Source organism: Neovison vison, chromosome 6 (genome assembly GCF_020171115.1).
Source record: "Neovison vison isolate M4711 chromosome 6, ASM_NN_V1, whole genome shotgun sequence".
Lineage (NCBI taxonomy): Eukaryota > Metazoa > Chordata > Mammalia > Carnivora > Mustelidae > Neogale > Neogale vison.
The window spans coordinates 17297428-17325255 of NC_058096.1; the positions used below are offsets into that span (position 1 = coordinate 17297428).

The following is a 27828-nucleotide window of genomic DNA, read 5'->3' on the forward strand; positions in this document are numbered from 1 at the left end:
GAACTGAAAGGTTTCCTTAGAGCCTTCTGACTGAAAGGGTTCAATCCCCATCTATCCCCGAAAACAAACCCGAGCACTTACATCCATATAAACTCTGATCCAAGCCATGTCTACTCTTCCCCTTGTAGGAAACTTAAAATTCAGTGGACAGCCGTGGACACTGAGGAACACTGTGTCATCAACTGACAGATACAGGCAGAGAAAACTCCATGACTTTTCTAGTGCCTCATGATTTGCAGGTGGTGGAGATAAAATCAAACCCAAGGCCATCACTGTACTTCTATGCATCACATTCACCCACTTCAAAGAAAATACTGACTCTAACAAACATCCTCTGGTACTCCTGTCCTGGTGGAGTGGGTTGAACTCCAAGAAAGGTGAGTAGACTGTTCTCAAAATTCCACAAACCAAATAACAGAAATGCTGGCTGACGTCTGGTATTTTTAAAATCACGGTTCTGAATCTGGCCAATGACAAAGACTGCTTTGCTCTAAGTTGGAAATGGGAAACATCGTTGACCGACCCAACCGTCCCTTCCACTGACTCCCCGAAGTAGTTCATGGAAGAGTCTGTTTGTTGTATTACCACCCATTCATCTAGACTCCCAGAGTCCTCTCCTATGACAAATTAGATCATTGAAAAATAAGAACCCTAAAAAATGTGAACTTAGTTGACATAGAAAATATTTCACAGATTTATAATATGATTTTCACAGCCTTCAGGTCAGTAAAAACCATGATCTCTTTACACGTGATTTTAGAGTGTGTTGTAAAATCATAGTAGTTTGCCACGTAAGTCTAACATTCTTTATACAAGTACTTCTTTTACATTTGACTCCTGGGGAGAAAAAAAAAAAAAACGGTTGCAAGTGCGTTTGTATCATTTAAATTATTATGACTTTAAAACAAAATTAGCCTAAATCTCTTTGCCTCCAGGCAAATGAAACTTTGTGCCCGATTATGGTAACTAAATAGTCTCAAGTACTGGATCCCATTTACTTGACCACTCTTTGCCGTTGACCTTTGTTCTGTTTTGTTTTCATTCCCAATTGTTCTACCTTATGCTAAGTTTACTTTTAGAAATTGTCTTAAATCTTGTCGGATGTAACTCAAGTGCAAAAATGAAGGAGTTAATTCAGGAATCCAACTCCAGCAAGGAGGTTGTTGTTACCAGAGCTTAGTATCATTTAGGAGAAGCATGGAAGAGCTAGCCGCTCCTGAGCCTTCCTAGACTTCATGGGTCTTAGCTGAGGCCATGGATAATCATGGCCCAGGGAGAGGTAAACCAAAAGAAAATGACAGCAAGTGCAAGCAAGGACCTGAGAGGTATGCACCCAACACAGTGGGATGATAGGCAAAAAGACTAGCAATCTGTTTAAACCGAGCTAAAGATTTTTAAGAGAAGGCTTATGAAGCCCCCTGAGTCTGAACAAAAAGCTGGGTTAGCAAGAGTTTAATTACCAATGAGAAGTCAGGGTGTCGTAGCAGAAGCAACACCGTGGTAGTCGAGTATTTACTTCATGATGAACTGCAGAGGTCGAGGTAACACTTGAGAAAGGGTCCAGTGCTTCCCTCCTGGACCCATCCCTTCTGAAAAATCACTGCCTCCGTGTGAGAAGTGAGGAATAAGATAAAGGAACAATATAAATCAATGAATTGTATAAATGAATATAATCGATGCAAGAAAGAGTACAGAATGGCATCATGTTCACTGGTTTTTCTAAACTTTGGATCTAGTTTCCATATGTCACATGGCATGAGGAGGCACAAATTTGCTTCGAAATGTAGCTTCAGGAAGTGTAGTCTTCACTACAGGAAGTGCAGTTTGTCTTCAGGAAGTGTAGTTTGTCTTCAGGAAGTGTAGTTTGCCCACTTTGGGTTTGTACATTGACAAAAATTAAAACCAATCAGCTATGTGCTATACACTAGAGTGGAGGAGAACATTGTTAAGGAATCCATGTAAGTGTCCACAAACATAGGAAAAACAAATTTTCAGATTTTTTTTTAAGATTTTTAAAATTTATTGGACAGACAGAGATCACAAGTAGGCAGAGAGGCAGGCAAAGAGAGAGAGGAGGGTTTGATCCCAGGACCCTGGGATTATGATCTGAGCCGAAGGCAGAGGCTTTAACCCACTGAGCCACCCTGGCGCCCCAACTTTTCAGATTCTAATTTGCTTTAAATTCAGTGTAGTATTTAAAAGTAAACACATTAGGGGCGCCTGGGTGGCTCAGTTCATTAAGTGAGGTCAGGATCTCAGGGTCCTGGGATCAAGCCCCAGGTCAGGCTCCCTGCTCAGCGGGTAGCCTGCTTCTCCCTCTTCCTCTGCCTGCTGCTCCCCTTGCTTGTCCTCTCTCTCCTCTGTCAAATAAATAAATAAAGAAATAAATTATATATATATATATATATATATATATATTTTATTTTTTAAAGATTTAATTTATTTATTTGGGAAAAAGCCAGAGATAGTGAGAGAGCATGGCGGGAAGGAAAGGGAGAAGAATGCTCCCCACTGAGCAGGGACACTGACAAGGGACTTGATTCTAGGACCATCATAAGCTTAGCCGAAGGCAGACACTTTACCAACTGAGCCACCGAGGTGCCCCCAAATAAAATATTTAAAATAAATAAATAAACACATTAGCCCATGCAAATCTCATTGTCTTCTCTTTGTTAGTACATCAAGAAACGATTGGTTCTAATAGTAGGAAAGAAATACAACAACTGTGATAAAGGATTATTTCTGTTCTATTTACAGATTCTACAAATCAGCTGGTTTGTTGTTTACTTAAGTAGAATCCTCATATAACGTTTACACACACCCCATAGATGTGTCTTCATATTTGAGAATTTCAATTTGTTGATTGTTCCTCTTTCACAAACTGGAAATATAGCCTCAGAAATTACTTGATTTTTACCAAGTTCATTCAAATTTGACTTGCTCATTGAACTCTAGGAAATTTATGAATTTAATGTTGCTTTTGTGTTTTATATATTTATATGTTAAAACCCTAAGGAATGTCCACAGTTATCTGTTCTGCCCATTTGACTCCCAGCAGAAGATCTGGTTGAAACTTAGAGACCTTTATCTGAAATTTATACCTGGACTCATCTAAAAGAAATGTTTTCTAATGTAGATTTATATCTTCTATAGGCAACTATATGTTTTATATTGCTCAAATAAGGAACATTTATGTTATATGACTTCTAATTATAAAATTACATGAAATGCAACCCGGTTTTCAGGAAACACAGTTTAAAACATTAGTTCAAAACTAAAAATGATATTCATTATTGTATACCACATATAATAAGCTTACATGATAGAAAAACTAAAAACTACCATCAGTCTATAAAAGCCTAAATATTAAATGAGGTACCTAGAAACTAAATTTCTAAGTGTTTTTTGATTTGTTTTGTTTTGTTTTTAGAGAGTGAGGGAGAGAGTGGGGAGGGGGAAAAGGAGAGGCAGAGGGCGAATCTTAAGCAGACTCTAATAGGTTTTATAAAACTTAGAAAAAAATTTAAAGTATGTCTCTGATTTTAGTCCTTTGGTACCTATAGTATAATTATTATTTTCATTTGCTCTCAGTTTTTATTAATTTACATGAGTCTATTGTAGAAGCATAAAATTATATGAAAATATTGAAATAATTTCTGAAAAAGTGGAATTTTTATTTTCACGTGTTTATTATGGTGTTTTTGCACACTATATAGAAGGAGGCAGTGAGATAGGGTAACTGGGTGATGGGCATTAAGGAGGGCAAATGATGGAATGCACACTGGGTGTTACACCTGATCCATCACTGAACTCTACCTGTGAAACTAATAATACATTATATTTAATTAATTATATTTAAATAAAATTAAATTTAAAGAAATAAAGATGGGTTTCCATGACCACAAACTATCTGGGTTAGGAAAAGGATGATTTATATAGAGATTATAGATGACATATCTGAGAAAGTGGAGAGAGAAAAAGAGGGAGAGAGAGAAAGACCTTAGCCATATAGCTTGGCTATATCTAAGGAATTGTGAATAGAGAGCTCTTAAAAAGACTTTCTGGAAACTGAATCTGGAACCACTACCTATGGACTTGTAACTGATGTCATAGTGGGTATAGCATGCAGGAATCAAGAGGTCATTAATCCATTGCACTCAGGAGTTGTCAATTATACCGAACAAGGTTTTCAAGCCAAAAAGTTTAGAAAAACTCAAAAACCAGAGGAATCATGCAAATACAGTTAAATGATTAGAAAACACGATCTTTATGATGTGAAATTATTTACTCTTAAGAAAGAATCAATCTTCAGTTTGAAGCTTGGCTACTACCCAAAGGACGCAATTACTACGTCCAATTCACCCATAACAGATGGAATTAATTGTAACAATGGAAAGATGTATGTGAGATAATAAAAGAATAACTCTTTCTGATTGTGGAAGTTATTAAACTGTTGAAAGTTCAACAGTGTTTTGGTCTTAGTAAATAAAATGAAATAGCAATTTTAACAGAATAGCATGTTTACCATGTCCTTGATTTTCTTTAGATTGCCACCACTCAACGCTTCCATCCTTTAACAATATGCCCACTTCTGGGTGTTTCTAAACTTCATACAAATAGAATGATACTGTATATATTCCACAATATTGTGGATATTGTGGGATATCCCACAATATCCACAATATTCCACAATATATGATATTGTATATATTCCACAATATATTTGTTTGATTGAAATTATATTTATAGAAACTAATCCATCTTATGGTGGGGTTTTTAGGTTTTGGCTTTTTGGGTTTTTTGTTTGTTTGCTTGTTTTTTCTTTTTTCTTTATAACAATCATATTTTCTGCCACCATAAGGTATTCCAAGCACATCTTATATTTCCCTTTCCTAGCCAACCACTTCACAAGGAGCCCTGGTTCCTTCTATTGCAAAATAATATTTAGGAATCAAGATCTGGGCTCCAAGTGTGCTTATTTCTAGTGGGTTGTCATTACTTTTAGACCTGCTTAGCATAGAATGCAAAGATATGTTTATGTGTACTAACCCATGCATACATACACATTCTATTTATTTTTATATCTACTTATTTGTGTATTGAAAACATAAGTAAAAATTTGATAGAAGATGAGATGTAAGTATACACATTGAGAATACTGAAAATATTAAGCATTATTCAAATATATATATCACAAGTTTATACAGATATTTCCAATTCCTATCCAACACCACAGGGTTCCCTCTTGCCTTTCCCCTTTGCCTGTTTGTAAGGTTTTCCTCAGACAATAAAAAAAAAAATGGGTTCCCATTTTCTACAATATACTTATTTATTCAATCATAATATAAATCATACTACATAAAGTGGTTTCATAATTACTAACCCATACCCCTATTAGAAACAAATTTACTCACTACAATGCATTATTTGTGTAATGCTTTTTTTTTTGTATTTTGTAATTTTTTTTGTATTTGTATTTTTTTTTTTGTATTTAGATTGTCTACTTATTTTTTGTGGTGTATAGTTCTATTGATTTTTAAAAAACGGGAAAAGTCATGTATCCACCATTATCATTGTGACACCAAACAGTTTCAACTCTCCCCAAATCCTCGAAGAGGATTGTTGTGAACATCTTCTTTCACTTCTTACCCTAGCAACTACGGATCTTGTTTTCCAGCCCTATAATTTTGCTTTTTCCGTAATAGCACGTAAATGGAATCAAGGAATACACAGTCTTTTGCAGTTGGCTTCTTCTACTTAGCAAAATACATGTAAGATTTACGTATATTAAATAAATTGATAGCTCTTTCCCTTATATTGCTAAATAAATATTCTATTTTATGATTGCACAACAGTGTCTTCATTCATTGGTTAAAGGACAGCAGAGTTGTTTTTAGTTTTGAGCAATAAAGAATAAGCTGTTGTCCACATTCATGGAAAGGTTTTTGTTACTCTAGGCTTTTATTTATCATGTGAAAATACTGAGGAAAAAGATTGTTGAGTTATGTGGTACATATATGTTTAAATTTATAAGAATAAAGAGTTCAGTGATAATCATTTAAATTATTAACACGGCATTAATGTAATTCAACGGGGAGAAGAATGCTCTTATCAGTGTGATGTCATGGTGGAGAAAGGATGGCTACAAATTTGTAGATATCCCTTCCACTGAGATAGTCAGTCTCCCTTCCCTTGAATCTGAGCTTCTTGTGACTTTTCTCCCCAAAAGAGTCTGAAGGAATTGACACTATACCGATTCTTAGACCATAAGTGGGCTAGCAGTTTTCACCTTGTTCTCTTGATGCCATGAGCTACCATGTAAGAAGGCCAACAACTCTGAGAATGAGACAATGAGAATCCCAAGGCACATTAAGAAGCCCTCATTGAGGACGAGCCACCATGTGAGGTAGAGAGCAAGAGAGAAAAAGGGTCAAGGAGACTGATCACCACACATTTGAGCAAAGAAGCCATTTTAGAAATAAATCCTTTAGCTCTGGTGCCTCGGCTAATAACAGAAATCAGAAATGAACCACCTTACCAAGGCCTCCCAGAATTCCTGATCCAAAAAGGTTTTAGGGGGAAAAATGTAAAAGTTGTCTCCTATTTCATTTTACATATTCAAACATTATTTTGAAATGGATTATGACTCTAAATGTAAAAGGCAAAGTTAGAAAACATGTAAGTAAAACGTTGGAGAAAATCTTTATGACCTAGGATTAGACAAAATTTCTTAAACAAGATTCAGAAAACACTAAACATAAAAGCAAAAGTTGATAAATAGTACTTCAATAAAATTATGAGTGCTTGGGTGGCTCACAATACAGGATTTGATACCAATACAGTATACAGGGACTTGACCCTGGGATCATGACCTGAGCTGAAGGCAAATGCTAAACTGACTTAGACATCTAGACATTCCTAACATGTATGTATATATTTTTAAAATTTTCATTACATATCTTTTTCCGATCTTCATTTTCAATCCATATATATTTTATGCTTCTTAATTAAGGCATAAAAACATGGAGATGTGTTTCAAAAAATATTTTAATTTTTATCCAGTTTTTGTGGTTAGTACAATGGAAACAATGGTCTTCTCTTACATTCTGTATCTTATCAGAAGCTCTCCATATTAATTTTTCTTATCAGATAAGATTTTCCTTTGCAGGCATGTGATATGTCCCTCTCTTCTTTCTTGTAAATTTTAGAATCAGTTTGTCAAATCCAATAGTAAACTTTTGAGGTTTTTATTTTAATTGCATTTCATTTATTGATCAATTCAAGTGCCAATTATTTTCTTTAAATAATGTTTTGCAATCCATAAATGTATTATATCTGTCCATTTGTCTTCTTTAACATCTTTCACTAAAATTTTATATTTGTAGGAGAATTGTTTGTTTGTTTGTTTGTTTGTTTACTTACTGGGGGAGAGAGATTGCAAGCAGGGGGAGGAACAGAGAGAGAGATACAAGACAAATCGGTGCTGAGCATGTAGCACAGAGCCTAATGAAGGGCTTGGTCCTATGACCTTGAGATCATGACCCTAGCAGAAACCAAGAGATGGTTGCTTTAACTGACTGAGCATCCAGGTGTCCCCAGACTTGAGAATCTCTTATGAAATTTACTCCTACATACATTTTGTTTCCAATATAATTAAAAATGGCGTATTTTATTTGATTTCATTCTGTTTATTAATATCAAAATGCAAATTAGTGTTGTATATTAACCTTATATGCAAAAATTTTACGTATTTTCTAGTTAAATCCAATTGCCTACAAATTATTTTTATTAGATCTTCTATAATGACCAACACATAATTTATGAGTAAGGATATCTTTCTTACTCTCCAAAAAGAATGTTTATTAAAAATGGCTATAGCAGTTCATATGTGTAATATTTCCAAATCTTCTGAATTAAGTATAATTGTTACTATAGAATTTTTATAGAAACCTTCGGTTAGGTCATAAAATTTCCTTCTATCCTTGGTTTCCTATGAATTTATTTACAGTGAATTGATGCTAAGTTATACTCACTATTTTCCTGTATCTTTTAATACAATTGTCACATTTTCCCCCTTCAAATTGTTAATGGTAGTAAATCGCATTCACTAGTTTTCTTGTATTAAACTTCTATTGCACTTGGACACCAGGGCAAACAGTATTTATCTTATTTTTTATACATTGCTCAGTCAGGTTCGCTAATTTTGGATAAACATTTTTGCATCATTGTCACAGAAAGATAGCCTGAAATCTTCCTCATTCACTCTTTTGGTCTAAAACTTACGCTATTCTTATTTAATGAGCTGGAATGTTGTCTCTTAGTATATACTCAAATCACAATTAAGTTGTTGACGAGCCTCCCAGTGCCCTCTCCCCAGAAAAAAATTCCATTTGGAATGATGTGCCTTTTTTCATGTACATATTTTAGATTTTCCTTAGAGTTTATTGCAGGCAAATTCTTTTAGGTTTTATCTTAAAATGTCACTATTTTGCCTCATTCTTGTCATATATCTAGTACACTATTCTGCACTGGTAGCTATTTTTTCTCTGTATATTAAAAGCATTATTGCATTTTCTCAGTATATTAAATATATTATTGTACTTTCTTTCACTGTTGCTGTTAATAAATCGTCTCGGAATAATTGTGGTTAACTCTAAAGGTTACTGTCTATCCTGTGGGCAGAGGTTTTTAAACTAGATCTTCTGGTCTTCTGAAGCTGTATTCTTCTGTTTTCTACCCTATGGGCTCTCATACATTCATGGAAATTTCTCCATTATTTCTCTCCAGTTCACAGATTTGCTCTTCATCTTTGTCTAATAAACTGATAAACTCATTTTATTTAAATTTCATGTGCATTTCTATGGACCCTTACTTATATCTTGTGTCTATTAATTCCAATATCTAATGTTTTTGCAGGTTTGATGCTGTAATTTGTTTGTCTGGTTTTTGTTTTAGTTTTGATTTGGTTTTTTTGTGTGTGTTTTTTTCCCCCTGCTGGTTCTCACTTAACATGGTTTGCTTAGTTTGTTTTATTTTGTTTTGCTTTGCATTGTTTTTATTTTTACTGTGAGCTCATATTACTGAAGATGTTATTTGAGCCCTGAGTTGAAATGTTTTTGTTTTTTGTTTTTTAATGAGAGAAGGCTTTTGTCCCACCAAGTCCCAAAGCCACGCTAATCAGGGACCACTGTACACTGAATATTTGTATGTTCAACATTGAGACCACCCAGGAAGTATGAATTCAGTCAGTAAAACTAAAGTCAGTTAGCTGTGGTTACTAAGTAGAAAAGAAAGATTTTATTCCTCTCCATATAGTATCAAAGTTCAAGGAATTAATTTTCTTATCCTCTTTCAACAGGTGAAGGTATGGTGTATAGAGATGCAGTTCCCTGTGAGCATCCCATCTTGTATATACTTAGGGTTTAGCTGTGTTGCCCACTTCCAAACAGTTGCAGAAAACAAACTTCATCCATACAGAAAACTCCTTTAAGGGAAACTGATACAGGGGTTTGTTTTCCTCTGTTCATTACCTGACTTCTAAGAATTCCTTACTTTCTTAACAATTCACAGATGCATTCATAAAGATTTTATTTTTAATATTTCCTCCCTCTCTCTTTAGTCGTTTTCAGCAGAAGGGGTCTTAAGGCAATCTAGTTCATAACACTGCCTGAAATAGAAATAAAATCCTGTTCACATTTAAATCCTATATTATAAATTGACACACCAACTCTCAGTTATTAACTCTTGTATTAAAAGTTCTTGTTAAAACTGAGGGTCACCGGGGGGAGCTGGGGAATAGGGAAAAATAGGTGATGAGGATTGAGGAACATACCTGAGATAGGCGTTGTATGGAAATGTTGAATCACTATATTGAACACCTGAAACTAATATTACCCTGTATGTTAACAACTGCAATTTAAATAAAAACTTAAAAAAAAAAGAACAGACCAACAATTCAAAAACTAAAAAAGTAAAGAGCTCTTGTCTACAACAATTGAACAGTAACTTAACAACTGTTGTTTTAAATTGTGAAAGATCAAGGAAAACATTAAAAAATCTGGCCCCAAGTAATTCCCTCATCATAAAAGAATTCATTTAAAATATCCCCCTCTTTGCCTCCCATCATGGGCAAGCATCATTTGTATATTAGTCTTAATAGTTTTCAGTTCAGTTCACCTGAAAGAAACATTTGTTGGCTAACTGTCTATAATTTTAAAGAAAGAAAGAAAAAGAAAGAAAGAAAGAAAGAAAGAGAAAGAAAGAAAGAAAGAAAGAAAGTTAGTTAGTTGCAGGGGAAGCTAATCCAATCCCTTCCTTTAAGGACTTTACCCTCCAGTGAGAAAATTGTGTAAGTAGCCAATTACCAAAATTTGATACATATAAAGAGTAACAAAAGAACTATGGATACAGTAACAAAAATAGAAGAAGGGTGCTTGTTATTACCTCAGTGTGTCTTTTGGGATGTGGGGGAAGAACTGGCATCATCCCGCATTTTTTCACCATGGAGTCGTCATAGAAGCATATTGAGAGTAAACAAAAATGCTCCAGCTCAGAAGAGGCTAAAGGGTGTTTGGGAATTCAGGAGCATCAAGTAGAACAGAGAAAGGTACAGAGATAGAAAGCAGCATTGTGTGTGCAGGAAACTACAAATAGTGTTTACCTTGGATTCAAATGGCAAGGAGGCCTGTGAGAGGTGAGATTGTACGCATTGCCATGGGTCATGGGAAGGAATGTGAATTTTATCTGCCACATGAGTAGGAAGCATTGTTTTAAGCAGCAAAGGAGCAAAACAATTTTGTAAAACAGGTATGTTAATTAGGAAATTTACAGAGGAAGGAATATGTGGGACATGCCTATGTGGTTTTTTCTTCATTCTTTATTGTATTTCTTTGTTTTTGGTTTAGCATTTTCTACAGATTCTTCTATGTATTTCTGTAGCATTTACTTATAATTATAATGGAAGTATATCATTTTATCACCTAGAAAATTGATTTTATACACACATACACATGCATACACACACACATACACCCATTAGAAGTTTTATATATATATGTATATCTACATACATATATATATATATATATATATATATATATATATATCCTATCTACCTATACATATCTATAGATGGATGGATAGACTGATATTTATATATAAAGTTTCTTTTATGCATGTGTACATATTTTTTTAAAGTATACAGTATAAACACACACACACTTCACAATGTTTTGTAAACTTTTTATTAGCTTAAAAAAGATACCATGAAAGGGACATCTGGGTGGCTCAGCTGGTTTAGTATCTGACCCTTAATTTCAGCTCAGGTCATGATCTTGGGGTTGACCACCACAGTGGGCTCCATGTTCAGTGGGGAGTCTGCTTGAGATTCGCTCTCTTCCTCTCTCACTGGCCTCTCCCCAACTCACACTCTCTTGAAAAAATAAATTAGTAAATAAGTAAATAAGATCTTTAAAAAAAGGTACCATAAAAATTTGCCAGATCTTTAAGATTTTTTTTTCCGCAATATTTTAATGCTACATAGCACGAACTCATATATCACTATTCTAATTTATTTAAAAGTACTTTTATTGGGATGCCTGGCTGGCTCAGTCAGTGGAGATTGTGACTCTCCATCTTGAGGTTGTGAGCTTGAGCCCCACATTGGTATATCTAAAAATAATTTTTTAATTGCTTCATCTAATTGTATTACTTAAAATAATTTTAAAATATTAAAACATAAAATAAAGTAAAAATAAAATTGCTTATATTGGAATACATTTTGATTTTTCATGATTGGTAAAAAAAAAAAAAACCACACAGGGAAACACTATTATATATAAATGCTTTAGCATACTTGTAGGTATCTCTTTAAATTACATAAATAAAAATAGAATATTTCCCAGCTAAAGGTAAAGAACATGTGGAAAACATTTGTGGCACTTTTCCAAATTGACCTCCAAAATGTTATGCACATTTCGCTACTCGAAGAGTGCCAGTTTCTTCATACTGTCTTCAGTACGGGAATGTAATTTGAGATTTAATTAACTTTATTTGGTTATTAATAAAGGGTTTCTTCATATTTATTCTGAGGTCAATTATGTTTCTTCTTTGGGTGAATTGCTTATGTCATTTTTTTCTAAAGATGTTATTTATTTATTTGACAGAGAGCACACAAGTAGGCAGAGAGGCAGGCAGAAAGAAAGGGGGAAGCAGGCTTCCCGCTAAGCAGAGAGCCCAAAGCGAGACTGGATCCCAGGACCCCTGGATCATGACCTGAGCTGAAGGCAGAGGTTTAACCCTCTGAGTCACCCAGGTACCCCTGTTTATGTCATTTTAATTTTTTTATTGCAACATCCAAATTTTAATAATCGTATATAAATGAGCTTTGTGTTCTAAAAACATGAATACTGGGACGCCTGGGTGGCGCAGTTGGTTGGACGACTGCCTCCGGCTCAGGGCATGATCCTGGAGTCCCGGGATCGAGTCCCACATCAGGCTCCCAGCTCCATGGGGAGTCTGCTTCGCTCTCTGACCTTCTCCTCGCTCATTCTCTCTCTCACTGTCTCTCTCTCTCAAATAAATAAAATAAAATCTTTAAAAAAAAAAAACATGAATACTTTGTCGTACATGGGTTAAAGAAAAAATATGATTCAGCTAATAAAGAATAGTGAGGCAGCCTTTATTCAGGTGACCATAGCGAGAAGTGTAGGGACCCCTGCAATCAGGTTTTGTGCTGGTGAGAGAGATGAGATTCTATTGCAAACACAGCAAGGAAAAGTAAGAATTAGCACCAAGCAGCCCTGTAGGGCTCCGTGGATGGAAAATTATCCAGAGGAAACAGCAGGGGTGAAAGGAGATTTGGCTTAACTGGCCCAGCAGGATTCATTGCTGAAGGCAGGGTGGTCAGACATCACCTAGGGCGTGGTGAGGAATGAGGAATCTGATCAGATATGGAGGATAGGGGATTTCTAGCTAAACTGACTTAGCAGGGTTCTTGCTAAAATTGGGCATTCCAGAGACAAACATGGAAGCCCCCAAATGAAAGATTAAATAGAATTCAGAGAAACTTGTGTAGAGTTTGGTCAAAGAGGGACCTTTGTCAATTTTTTTTTATATTATCTCAATTATGATCAATCTAATTTTTTCTTACATTTTTTGACATATGACAACTTTTTTTAAAGATATTATTTATTTTTTTGAGTGAGAGAGCACAAGCAGGGGAGGGGCAGAGAGAGAGGGGGAGGAGCAGACTACCCACTGAGCAGGGAGCCCAATGTGGGGCTGGATCCCAGGACCCTGGGATCATGACTGGAGCCAAAGGCAGACGCTTAAGCAACGGAGCCACCCAGGTGCTCCAACACATGGCAACTTTTAAGTTAAATCTATTGGTAAACAGGTATATATGTCCATGTTCTTATTCTCTTCTTATTTCAATTTTTAACTTTAGTTGTTAAAATTCCACTAGGATGTGCTTGGTATGTGGTATTAGAAAAACAACTTATTTCTTGACAATTTAGCAAATTTACTAAAGTGCAATAGTAATATAGTCTCTACTTGATCAAAATACCACTTTTGTCATAAACTGATTTTACAAGTAATCATAAGTTGTTCATAGACTTTTATTTTGTGGAATAACTATTCATGAACTAGTTGTTTGAACAAGAGTAGCATTATGACATTGAATGTCTACATTCTCCTTCATTGTTGTCAAAGACTACTTGCCTCTTCTTATCTATTAATTCTTATATACAAAATTCAAAATGATTTGTCATATTACAAAAGAAACATCATTTAGCCCCTTCCAAGGGTCAAAATGTTATTACTTTTTGTCCACATAATTAAAAAATAAAAGGGATGGGCACCAGGGTGGCCCAGTTGGTTAAGCATCTGCCTTCGGCTCCGGTCATGGTCCCAGGATCCTGGGATCAAGCCCCATATTGGACTCCTTGCTCAGCGGGAAGTCTGCTTCTCCCTCTGCCTCTGCCACTCCTCCTCCCATTGTGCTCTCTGTCTGGAACAGGTGTGTGCACTTGCTCTCTGTCTCTCTCTCAAATGAAAAAAAAAATCTTAAAAATAAGTAAATAAACAAATTAATAAATAAATAAAAATAAAAGGGGACAAAAGTCTATAGAGTGAAATATGTCTCCCATTTGCTCCCAAATATAGAAGTCTCCTCTGGAGAGACAATCAGTATTAATTGTTGTGTATCTTTAAGGTATATTTCACATATATATATTTCAAAATTCTAATCTATTTGCCTTTCTAGTGATGTGGGAAACAAAAGCAAAAGAAAAATCAAATTTTCTCACCTTTTACAGTCAGTCCATTGACAAGTCCTTGAAACAGGCAGAGTGACCCTCCTCTAGGAACTCAGCTGCCTCAGTGTTAATACTCTGCTAAGAACAAAAGGCAATCTTAGCCTATAAAGATCCTGAAAGTTTACTTTACCATATAAAATTCCTTTGGAAATGTCTTTTATCTCTATCCCCCAAGACACATGTTGGCAGTCATCCCCAAAACATAAGATTCACTGATATACATGTGAAGAGTCTCAAGACTAAGGTTTTATTAGACAGTAAGAAATGACCTTACTCAGCCAGTACCCAGCCCCCTCAAGGTCCTAGAAACCTTGCTTCCAAAATTACTTAGAGATTTACACTATCCCAAACCCCTCCCAACTTGAAAGTATATTAAGGGGCCACTCCTCAAGACTCCTTTTTCTGCCCACATGTCCTATCCTTGTGTTTTAATGAAACCACCTTTTTGCACCAAGGACATATCAATAATTATTTCTTGGCTGTCAGCTTTGAACCCCAACATCTTTTCTATATCACTACCATACAGGTTTTTTTTTTTCCTGTTTCTTAGAAAAGCATGGATTTCTGGGTTGAAATATTTATTTCCTTTTTCAGTCCAGGAAACGTGTCATTCAATTCTCTTCGGGAGTACATCGCTGCTGATGAGAATTTTGCTGTAACTTTGATATTTAATGCTCTGTATGTAATGTCTCTTTTTCATTATGTGCCTGCAGGATTTTCTCTCTCTCCCCCCCCCCTTTTTTTTTGGTGGTTTACGATGTATCTAGGGATTTTTTTTCATATTCTTATTATTTATCACTCTTGGAGTTTTCTGTGTTCCTTACATCCATGATTTTTTTTTTGTCTTTCATTAATTTGGGGAAATTCTTGGACATCTTTTTCTTCAAAGATGTCTTCTGCTTTATCCTCTTTCCCCTAATGGCAAGTGCACTTACTTGTATGTTAACAGTTAGAATATTATCCCACAGATCTTGGATGTTCTAGTGGTTTTTGTTTGTTATTTTAAAATATTTTCTTCCTATTTTAGTTTGAATAATTTATATTGGCCTATTTTCAATTTTAGGGACTCTCTCCTCAGCTCTTTCAGTTTACTGGTAAGTCCATCAATGAGTTTCTTTATATTGTTTTTTTATTTTTTTTTTAAGATTTTTTTTTTTTTTAAAATCAGAGAGAGAGGGGGGGAGAGAACGAGCACAGGCAGACAGAATGGCAGGCAGAGGCAGAGGGAGAAGCAGGCTCCCTGCTGAGCAAGGAGCCCGATGTGGGACTCGATCCCAGGACGCTGGGATCATGACCTGAGCCGAAGGCAGCGGCTTAACCAACTGAGCCACTCGGGCGTCCCAGAGTTTCTTTATATCTTATGCTGTGTTTTTATATCTTACATTTTCATTTTGCTTCTTTCCACATCTCTTTTGATGTGACACATAGTTTCATGCATGCTGCCTAGATTTATTCATAGTTGTTTTGAAGTCCTAGATACCTTAAAGAAGTGTCTTTCTGGGTCTGGCTCTGTTTACTCTTTTACCTCTTCATTTATTGCTCTTGTTTTTTTAGGGTGCATTTTCATTTTCCATTGAATGATGGTTATTGTGTACAGAAAAGTAGAAACCAAGGTAATTGGAATTTATTACAAGAAATGGATACACCTTTTTTTTTTTTTTGATTCAGTCATTGTATAGGGAAGAACAAGGGTCAAGCTACTTAGTTAGCTTCTGTTACCTTCAGTGCACCGTAGACTTCTACCTTGTGCTAAAAGTGGTGTGTAGGGTACTGAAGAGTTTCTATGTGTTAGGTCCATAATCAAAGGAGTGAGACTGATACAAAGCAAAGGTCAAGCAAAGCTTTATTTCATGCCAAGCATTGAGAATCAAACCAATTGTCAAACTGACCGGTGGGGGCTGCCTCTTACAGAGAGGAGACCCCTCCCTGTCTTACAGACTAACTTGTATAGAGGAAAGAGCATGTGGTTGGGCCTGGCCATACACAGGTGGCCAATGAGATTCCAGCACACAGAGAAAGCTGCATAGTCATGCTAGGTCACACATGGGTGGCCAATTGAATTACAATTTACCCTAGTAGATACTTGAACTATCCTATCACCTTGGTCAGAATTGGCGCCCAAAGGCGGGACACACACTCCTTGGTAGCTAGGGAGACAGTATGCACGCCCCACTGACTGGATGTCTCCACCTGGCCTGATCTGCCCTTGTATTTGGGCCTTGTTACTTGGGACTGGTTTCCCGAACTTGTTTTTAAGTAAGTTTCCTTGGGGGGTGGGCAGGGTCAGTTTAAGTTTTACTGCATAAACAACAAAATCACTGTTTAACCGGATGGAATTGTTCTGGCTAAATAGGCCCTTACGCTATAATGTTGCGCCTTCCATGGACACAGATATGATATTATTTGACCAAATCATTTTATATCTTTCAAGGGTTGTTCTAAATTTGTTACATTCCGGTGTGTCCGGGTGGCTCAGTTGGTTAAGTGTCTGCATTTGGCTCAGGTCATAATCTCAGGGTCCCAGGATCAAAACTCACACTGGGCTCCCTGCTCAGTGGGGAGCCTGCTTCTCCCCCTGTCCCTCCCCACTGCTTCTGCTCTCTCTCTCTCTCAAATAAATGAAATCTAAAGAAGAAGAAGAAGGAGGAGGAGGAGGAGGAGGAGGAGGAACACCAGAAATATTTCACGGACAACATCAATGATTACATAAACTCTGTCTTAGCTATGGAACACCAAGCAGGATGGTTAATCTCTCTGAGCTGTTGATAGTAATAGAATACCACATGGGGCTATTTTGAAGGCAGATGAGCTAATGCACAGGAAGTCTTTAGTGTAGTGCCTGGCAATCCAAAAGTTGTCTATACACATGAACTGTCTTCATTTCTACCACCACCACAATTGCTATCGTCATCATCGTCACATAGCCAAATCAATTTCATTCACTTATTTTTATATATGTTTATCTCGGATTATACAATATTTTGAATTATTTATGTCTTTGACTCCACCAAGGAGAAAAACTTACATTTGATCATGATTATTTTCTTAGTTATTTTTGATGATTTGGTGACTGTTCTGGGTCTGTACATGAATGTCTACTTCAGCATTTACCAGAGTGTGAAGGGAAAAAAAGAAGTCATGTTGAATAAGTGTTTGTTTATTTTCTTTAAAGATTTTACTTATTTATTTGAGAGACAGAGAGTTTGAGAGAGAGTAGGAGTGGGGTAAGGGGCAGAGGAAGAACCAGACTCCCCGCTGAGCAGGGAGCCTGATGTGGGGCTCAATCCCGGGATCCTGGGATCATGACCAGAGTTGAAGGCAGATGTTTAACTGACTGAGCCACTCAGGTGCTCCAGTAACTGTTTCATTTAAATGGCACTTAAGATACATGTTTAAAAATATAAAAGTGCCAATTCAGAAAATGGGCTCAAAACTGCAGTATTATCACAATTTATAAAAATAAGATTGAAGGCATATATTGATTTCTCTAATATATGTGTATATAATATCACACCAGGAATTAGTTGCAGGATAAAAATTAAATTATAGTTCACAAACTATTTTTGTTCCTTAGTAGAAGCATTTTCCTCTAATCTGAAAACAGATACAAAGGAATCTATTTTTCTTAGGAATATAAGATTCTCTTCATAGTTTCACTATTTTGTTCCACCATTAATAAGAATCATTAGGAAGGGGAGGAAATGCCATGTAAAGAACCCTAAAACTTATTCCTATTACTTTACCCAATCCTTTTTAAAAGAATAAATCACGTGTAAAGGAGAAAATATTAAAATATGAAAAATATTAAAAATTTTAATATTAAATTTAAGTCTTCAAGCTTAAAGGTTTGTTTTATTTTGTTTTACAGTGCTCCAGTCATTCTTTACACCAAATAATAACATTTTAGTATTTTAGTCTTATAGGCATCCATAATCTTTTTTGTTCAAAAAACAAAGAAACACTGATAACATTCCTAAATGATACCAAAGAAAAGTTTTGCAGAAATGCAGAAAGTTAAACAGTACAAATTACTCAGTAAACTTTCAAAATTAGATCTTAGCATAATTTTCTTTCTTTTTCCCTACTGCTAAATGAATCTAAACTGAATTTCTCAGTAACTAATCCCCTTTCTTCTGTGACTATCTGCGAGTTATCATACCAATTCTATGTTCCTTCTACACAAAATGATTAATAAGGATCATCTAGTGGAATGTAGAAACTAAGCCATACCAAACAAAACATGTTAGGCCAAAGGACAGAAAATAAATAGAGAAACTATTTCTAAAGTATATGACCCTTTTCATAAGAAGATAATTTTCCCATGTTCTTTACTTTAGAAGAGGCACAGCAGTGGTAGCACTATTCACATATGATGTATTTTTATGATGTTTCAAAACAATGAAAAGAAGAAAATTATATCGAAAACTCCTCTTTTGTGAAATCTTCACTGCCGCTGCCCCCTGCCCTTGGACAAGGCTATGCCTCCATCTTTATGCCATCCCCTCCACCTTATCTATATCTCCCGTGTAGCCCTAACTACACTGGGAGCAACATTCGTATAGGATACATTCGTATTTAAATTTAAAATAAATTGAATTAGCCAACATATAGCACATCGTTAGTTTCAGATGTAGAGTTCAACAATTCATCAGTTGCACAGAACACCCAGTGCTCATCACATTGTGCTCATCACATCACGTGGCCTCCTTGATGCCCATCCCCCAGAGAGCCCTCTCCCACCCACCCTCAGTTTGTTTCCTAGAGTTCAGAGTCTGTCATGGTTTTTCTCCCACTTTGATGACTTCCCATTCAGTTTTTCCTCCCTTCCCCTATGACCCCCTGTGCTGGTTCCTATATTCCACATATGAGTGAAACCATATAATTGTCTTTCTCTGATTGACTTACTTCACTCAGCATAATATCCTCAGTTCCATCCACATTGATGTAAATAGTAACGGCTGATAGTTGAGTAATACAGTCCATTGTATATCTACGCCACGTCTTTATCCATTCATCTGTTGATGAACATCTTGGCTCTTTCCATAGTTTGTCTATTATGGACATTGTTGCTATGAACACTGGGGGCAGGTACCCTCTCCAATCACTGCATTTGTATCTTGGGTTAAATACCCAGTAGTGCAATTACTGGGTATAGGGTAGCTTTAAAACAAACAAACAAACAAAAAAAAAAAAAAAAAGGAGGGCACTTCATGTAATGAGCACTGGGTGTTATATGCAACTGGTAAATCACGAAATTTTACCTCTGAAGCTAATTTTTTAAAAAGTGCTTTCTGTTGGGAATCACAAGTGAATCAACATTAAAATGTAACTTCCCACATTTACAAAATAATGGAGAAAACTTAGATGATTGCCTCAATAGGTTAATAAAATGCACAAAATAAATAAATGTATAAGATTCACAAAAGCAATCTTATACAGTCCTGTATAAGACTGAAATTTCAGGGTGCAGGGCAAATATCACAATGCCCGGTACAGCAACTGACACAGCAAATACGTGATAAACATTGTAAATTTAAAAAGGAGAACACAGAGAGAAAGATGGAAAAGTGGGAGGAGGGGAGGTAAGAAGATTGACAGAGTCGCACAGGAAAAACTTGATACAATTGTTAAAAAGCCATTTGAATTGGTAACAAAATTTCTTCTCCCATTTTTTTGGCCTGGATTTTATGCCTACAGAGAATGACTTGGAGCTTTCACCAGCCAATTAAAGCGAGTAATATTCCTGGAAATAGCAAGATGGCTATACTTGTTGTAATAGAATCAAACGTAAGATGTAAAAAGGGAACGAAAAGTACCAATATAAAATCCTAAATCTTCGGAAAGAAATGGCTGATGAGCTTAAGTGAGATTTTCACATTGTGCACTAACTTCTGATGTGCAAAGTACGTAAACAGAGAGATCTCTAATTTGACGCATTGCTGATGGGGGGAAAAGAATTTTTTTTTTTTTTTTCGGTCTTTTTGGCTTCATGATATGAGTTTTATACTGTCCCTAAAATCATCAAGTCTGTTCTTAGAATTCAGGTAAGAATTGCTTTACCTCATGGTACCTGGGCTCAAAAAGCAATGAGCGACAGTCTCAGTGTTCTGTCCATATCCAAAGACCCCAGCTACTCAGAAATGATATCTGGGTTAGAAGATTGATTCATTATGTTCTTTAAGGTTGTATGGTTTTGCCTTATACTTCCTGCTCATTCCATGTCATGTCACTAATCTCCTTGTGTTTTAATTTCTAATTTTCCAAAAGAGGAACAAACGCTTGACTTGTGCCTTCTCCCTCTCTGTAGGATGTTTCCGCATCACCCAGTGAGCTCGCCTGACCCGGGCACCTGTGTCTAACAGGTGTGTCTCTGCAGCTCTCTCGCAACGTTCTTTTGGGTTTCACCTACTTTCTTTTATTTGATTTCTAATTTTGAATGAGACATATATATAGTTTATGCAGTTTCCATGAGTGTGGATGAACATCAGTTTATCCATTAAATCCTCTGTCTTCAGCTCGGGTCATGATCCAAGGGTCCTGGGATGGAGCCCTGCATTGGGCTCTCTGCTTGGCGGGGAGCCTGCTTCCCCCTTTCTCTCTGCCTGCCTCTCTGCCTACTTGTGATCTCTGCGTGTCAAATAAATAAATAAATCTTAAAAAAAATTTAAAAATAAAATAAAATTAGGAAGGGCTGTTTGGCAGAGCTGTAGTAACATGGTTCAGTCTCTGTACCTGAGTATTCAATATATGTTAGAGATGAAGGTGGTGTGGATGGATTCCAGAAAACATTACATTTACCTACTCAGAATCCAGTGTGCTTATTTTAAAGTTACAAAGCCATAAAACTGAAGACTTTGTATTTCCTGACTTGGGGGTACAATATGGAAATTTGGAATCTATTTCTTCTTTCTGATATATAAATATATATATACAGATCCATACATAATATTTATATTTATACTTACATGATGCACATATACATATACGTCATTTTCAACCAGGTCATAGAATCTACAAGACGTAGCACTGAATCCTTTGGAAACTACATCCTTTTATGCCATCATATTCCCAAATTCTTTTATAGGTTTAATTCTGTAAGACAAAATCATCTTATTTGATGTCTTAATTCATTGCGTCCTCACACTGGTGACAAAAATACCATTAGCCCACAGTGGCTTCATAGAAAAAGAAAAAGCAGGTCTGGTTTTCTCATATGAACAACATTCTAATTATATCAAGATTTCATTGACCTAAAATTACTGAATAATTACCTCATCGAGGACACAACACATAATAAATTGCTTGCACGGCAGAGCTATACCATAAAACACATATACAGCAATTTGGATACCTACTGTCATTCTAAGTGCTAAAATTGCCTTTAAATTACAGAATAGTGGAGCTGGCACTGTCCAACCTGCCCATTTCACAGATTTAGAAGCTAAGTTCCAGAGAGTCTATGACTAAGGTGAGTGAGCAGGTGGTTGCACATCAGCAATCAGTTGCCCTGACTCCTCCTACCCAGTCCTCTTTCTTCTATACTCTCACCACCCTTAACAAGTTTTAACTAGAGTTGTCTGCATATTGTGCTTGTATTGATCAAGATTGTATCGATTGTATTAAAGGCTGAAAGAATAGATTACCTGACTCTGTCAGTCATTGGCTGTGTGAGCTTGGCCAAATCCCTTAACTTTTGCTGCCTCGGCATCTGTGAAGCAAAGATAATAAGAACAATGAAACTACATGTGAGGATTAATTAGCTTAAATATGTAAAATATACATGGCACACAGTGAACACTAAAGAAATGCCACACATTACTGTCAGGGAAAACCCAAGAAAATGGAATTCTTATATAATGTCATTCACAACTGGCTCCCTTCCCCTGCCTAGATTTTTTTGTTTTTTTTTTGTTTTGTTTTGTTTTGTTTTTTCTAGCATACTGGAGCTCTTGAGGAACAACATTAAAAAAAAAAAAAAAAGGCACAGCTTATCAAGGAACAGCAGGCAGCCCCTTTTCAGAAAACAGGGAATTGGAAATGGAATAGGAGTTAGCCAGGGGTGCCTGCGTGGCTCAGTGGGTTAAGCTTCCAACTTCTGATTTCAGCTCAGATCATGATCTCAGGGTAGTGAGATCAAGCCCCCGCATGGGACTCTGTCCTGGATGCAGAGCCCGCTTAAGATTCTCTCTTCCTCGCCCTCTGCCCCTCCCCCACCTCTAAAAAGAAAAAAAAAAAAAAAGAGTAGGGGTCACTTGTCTACACACGCATACACACAGCCCATTGGTGTTCTCCTAGCCCAATCTCCATAGATCTGATGGACAAAGACAAAGTTTCCTAGAATCATTACTATTAGCCTAGCCTAGAAATCTCAGACAGGCACCAGATGAGAGCCATCCCCACGGATAGGAATCCATTGTGGACAACCACCACCAATTCTCAGAGAGCAGGTGGGACTAATCTGTTTTTGGCTATCTCTTCTAGACCCCCAGGATTTCTTGTTAGCTAATTGCATATACTCCAACAGGCCACACCATTCACCTTAAAATAAATACAATTCTGCATTTGCACTGCAGATTTTGTGCATGATGGCAAAATTTTTCACAACGGTACAACAAACTCTTCCATAATGTCATACATATAACCAAATTGTCTTATAACTGTCTTAGCCAAATATAATTTGATAGTATTGCCGTTACTATTGCAGTGCTTTTGACTAGCATTGTTTCCACTTCTAGATTTTAGAAAAAAAAAAAATTGGGGACCATAATTTGTACAACCATCGTTTCTTCAAAAAAATTCCTCCAGGAAAGAAGAGCCTAGAAATGCAGGAGAGGGGGCAGATATTAATGAAGGAAAGCATCTTTCAGAGAAAGGCTGCTGAGAGCTTCAGGGTCTCTTGGCAACAAGAGGCTGCTCTGTGGTGTCAAAGAGGCGATACCTGCCTCTGACAATCTGGAGGGCTCAGGAGAATGTGGAGCGTCTAGATTCTCAGGCTCCATCTTAGGTCTTCATCTCGTGTCTCAGGGCCCCACATTTTTCTATGAGGACCCTGACTTCGGCATGAGGCAACTATCAGATGAGGCATTTCAGATTTTCAGCGGTGTCTGGGCTCTGGCTGCGGGCGATAAGGATGACTCAGGACATGCCTTAAACGTAAGAATCAGAAAAACAACCTCTCTTCTCAAAAACATTTTCAAGGCTTCTAGAGCAGGGGTTACCACTTTTTTTTTTTTTTTTTTGGTAAGGGGCCAGATAATGAAGATTTGGGGCTTGTGGGGGACATGGCCCCTTTCGCACTTGTTCAACTCCACCTTGTCATGCAGATGTAGGCAGAAACAACACCCAAACAAACAACGGTGGCTTCCTTCCAGTAAAATCTTATTTATAAAAATAGGTGGCCGGCCCACAGGCTAGAGTTGGCCAAACCCTGCTCTGAAGCAATTGTCAAAAGCCATCCAACCACATGCTCTTCTTAATTACTCTTTTCCTCATTCTCTCTAAAAGCCTGGCTCCAAAGACCTGCCACTTCAGACCACAGAGTCTTTGCCATTAGAATGCCACTGCCTGGCGCAGGCGACATCACCCCACCAATAGCAGCTGTCCCATCAGGGAGCAGGCCAGCTACAGCAGCTTCAGATACTCCTGGTTTGACATGAGTTGACATTCAGTGGAGCCCAGAAAGCAGCCTCAGGAAAGGGCTTGAGGGCATGTAGTCTTTGAGGAGGTCGGAAGGGCAGGTAAGCTAGCTTAGGAAGCAGGAGAAGGAGACAAGGAATAAGACGGAGAAGGGACAAAGCCAATGCAAGGGTGCATTAGGGACACTTGGAACTTGGTTCTATCAGGACCCTCTGAAGACACATGTACAATGGACCTTTATACTGTCTCCAAGGGAAAGAAGAGGACTACAGAGAGCAAGATAGAGTCGCTCATGTCAAGCAGAGACGCAAGCGCTGAAGCAGGTTCCAGCTAAGATCATTAATAGCGGAGACCCAGCGGCATGGTAAGACCATCCTTCCGCAGCTCAGACGGGCTCCAGATGAGAAACTGCCAGGACATGGGGTGCAGCTGGGAAATACCACCAGGTTACACCTGCCCAGAAGTGTTTAGAGCAGCAATGGCCAGAGTCGAGGGCTTGGAATAAAGGCCAGGAGAATGGGAGGTAGGCAGCAATCCTAGGACTTTGAAGATACGCAAATGTCAGTAATTGTGAGCTACTCGTTGCCATGGCAATGGTGAATTATCAGTAAACCACAGAACTTCATAATTAAGTCATTGGTAAAGGAACATTGGTAAGTCGTAAATCCTTCTTATAGGAAGGAAGATTATAAATCTTCAAATTTGCTCTTTGGAATCTCAAAAATTACTTCCAAAATATCTGGACAATTGATTTTCCAGTCTCTGCTTAAATAGCTTGGGGGGGGGGACAAAACAAAAAAGCTTCTATTTCATTGAGCTGATCAATAAATTATAAGCTAGGTGGGAATAGTTTAAATTTCTTATTCTGTGGTCTCATGTGCCTCCTACTGACTGAAATTGTCCACTTCTAGTTCCAGAATTTATTAAACTAGAGATACTACGCTAGTATTAATTGATTTTAAGTAATAAAATATTCTCGATACAATTTTAAGTTCCTGTGACATTTGGAAATCACTTATATTTGGGGAGGTCAAACATTTCATGAGGTACTGGCCCTTAGGAGTGATTTTAAATTTTATCCTTTGTCACCACCTGGTGGTAGAACATTTTCTCTTCTTCTTAGAATTTTGCGCTTGAAGTTCTTTTTTGTTGCCAAGGAAAATCTCTAAACCAAGAGTAAGTTTAGCAAGTATGAAACTTTAGCCTTGATAGTCAGGTATAAATGTATACTAACCATACTTACGCACTTAATAATAACATTTGCTTAGTGAATGATTTTTTGTCTTAGTAAGCTGCAATGTCTACGATTTTTCATTTGAATTGTAAAAAGCCCTTAAGTGTGACGAACGGAAGTTATCCACAGTATTATCTTATGACGTAGTTTCCCTTTTTTTTTTTTTCCTAAGCTTAATTGATTTTTGGTTTAAACTGATAGAGCTACATGATTAAGGACTTAGCTAAGGCATTTTATTACTGTTTTAAGTTTTATTAACTACACTTAAAGTTACAATATTTAAAGGATATTTTCCATGATACCAAAAGGCAAGAGGCAGTTGAGTAGAAATGTATTAAATAAGATTGCAAAGGTGTTAAAAACTTTAAGTTCCAGCCTTGAACTCTTTGGACAAACAGCTTGAACATCATTTGTTGTAGAACGTTGCCACCTCGTGGATAAAAAAAGAAGTACTGAAGGCCGTGGAGTTTTTAAGGTGGAAATTTTGTGTTGCCAGAAAGTTCCTAGTTAGAGTTTTAAATAAACTTAATCACTGGAAACAACAGTAATGACAGATCTGACAACATACTTACTTACCAAAGCAATTAATTGGTTAAAATTCCCAAAGGCATTTGATGAAAAAGTATGAGCCAGAGTTATTTCTAAGTCCCCAATTTGGCTACATCTTAGGCAAGAACTTAACCTCTGGGAGGCTCAATTCCACATCTGTCAAACAAGGCCAGTGGATTAGACAGGTCTTACTCTTTGGTTCTTGCAAATGCATGACTTTGAGGTCATAGCATTTAAGTCCAAATGCAATTTACAACAATTTTTCTGGTTTTTTTTCCTTAATATTTGTATTTCTGGGTATGTAACTGGCTTAAAATAAATGTTTTCTATCTATTTTCTCATTTACAATCAAATAAAATGTCCACTGGTCCAGTGTTACTTTGAGCCATATGTTTCCCCCCAAAAAACACTAATGTTAAACAGTTTTCTTTTTCTAATTGGTAAATCCTCCGGTTTGAAAATATGAAGAGCATTACATGTTTATGAAATATGTACATCGTTTCTGTACACAATGTTTACACTAGAACAACGCTAATAACTCATGTATTTTACCAGATTTCTTCATTTCATGGCCATTTCAATACTTAATTTGGTATAGACTTCTAGAGAATTATAAATTGAGTATTGTGTCTGTAGTATATAAATATATGAAACACATACAAACATGTAAAGTATAAATAAGAATGAATAACTTTATTTCTTGTACTTTAAAATGCACAAAACTTTTTCTTTTCTCTGTTAATAGAGGACACAGATGCTTTTAAAAGGCCAAACTATTAATTGTAAAAATATTTTTATGTCAAATATTTTAACTTTTATTAGGTCATCTCTACTAATAATAAAAACTGGTTAAGGTCTATAAATTAGAGCATATCAAGATTTATACTTCCATAAGCACATATGTATTCTATAAAGAGAAAACCAGAAATATGGTAGGGGGGAATTCAGCATGTGAGCACTGGGTACACGTTTAAATCGTTTAAATCAAGAAGGAAACTTTTTATGAGTGGGAGTACAAAACTGACTAACAAGGATCCAATATCATATGTCACTTTTTACTAGCACCATGTACAAATTTGATTCCTTTGGTCTTGTTTCTTCTCTAGTAAAGTATGTTTTTCAATTCACAATTTTGTTTATAAATATATGTACATATTCATGTCACTCCACAAACACCTAAACAGAGTGCTGGTCCTTAAAAACAAAGAAGTAAGTAGATTAAAAGTTCTACTGAGCATGGATGGACTTTTTCAAGCTTAGTAATTGGCAACTTCTACATCCATGCCTCTGTTGAAGCGATTAAAAAAGAATCATTTCCCAGAACTACAGGTGCACAACAGATTGGAGTCATTATGCAAAAGAACAGAAATCTGGAGAGAAACCCAGTGAATAAAAAAGCCATGTTCCTGGCCATTCTTTTGCCATTAGTTCTCTGTTTTTCTCAGCTCTATTTGTATATACAACATGAAATCTGCAAAAATTGTAACAGTTTTGAAGTAAACCATTCAAGATTAGAAATGTATGCCTTGAATTAAACAAACTTCCCATAAGAACCGCACTGGAGGCAGAAAGAGACTAAAGGCCCAACTTGCTCTAATATAATAACTAAATTTTACGTACGGGAGTTCAAAGTTGGGAATGTATTACATGATTTTTTTTTTTTTAACTACACTTTTTTCTGCTGGTTTTCTGAATTTCCCTGTCCCCATTCAAGCAAATCACATTGAACCTTACTGCTCTGGTAAGTTTTTCAGCCCCTAGACCACCGCAGGTATCTGAAATCTTCATCTCAAAACCAGTGGGATCACAATCTTCTGGTCACCATCTATTGTTTCCAGAACCCTCCTCTAAGCAAAGGGTTTGAAAACTTACCGATGGCTTTGCCCTCGTGTTTTCATGATTCCATAGTCAATATCTTGTAAGTGGAAAGTGATTATTTTCCCTCAAATGTTCTCCCAAGTGTCTTACCTTCTTTCTAGGTAAAATGAAAGAACAAATGAATTGAAATCATTAAAAGGCGGCACGTTTAAAAACTAAGAGGAGAGGAATGTAAAAATGAAGAAGGAGAAGGAAGAGGAAAAGGAGGAGGAA

General features: G+C 36.6%; 2 long non-coding RNA genes across 2 annotated transcripts; one reads left to right on the forward strand and one right to left on the reverse strand.

The window, feature by feature from the left end:
* Positions 1 to 21286: 21286 nt before the first annotated feature.
* On the reverse strand, positions 21287 to 27743 carry LOC122910344. The gene is made up of 3 exons (XR_006385212.1): positions 27610 to 27743; positions 21962 to 22026; positions 21287 to 21410 (listed from the first exon to the last, which is right to left on the reverse strand). It is a non-coding gene; the product is annotated as an uncharacterized LOC122910344 (long non-coding RNA).
* LOC122910345 lies at positions 21723 to 27758 on the forward strand. Its single transcript, XR_006385213.1, has 3 exons — positions 21723 to 21786; positions 24208 to 24318; positions 27717 to 27758. It is a non-coding gene; the product is annotated as an uncharacterized LOC122910345 (long non-coding RNA).
* Positions 27759 to 27828: the final 70 nt, after the last annotated feature.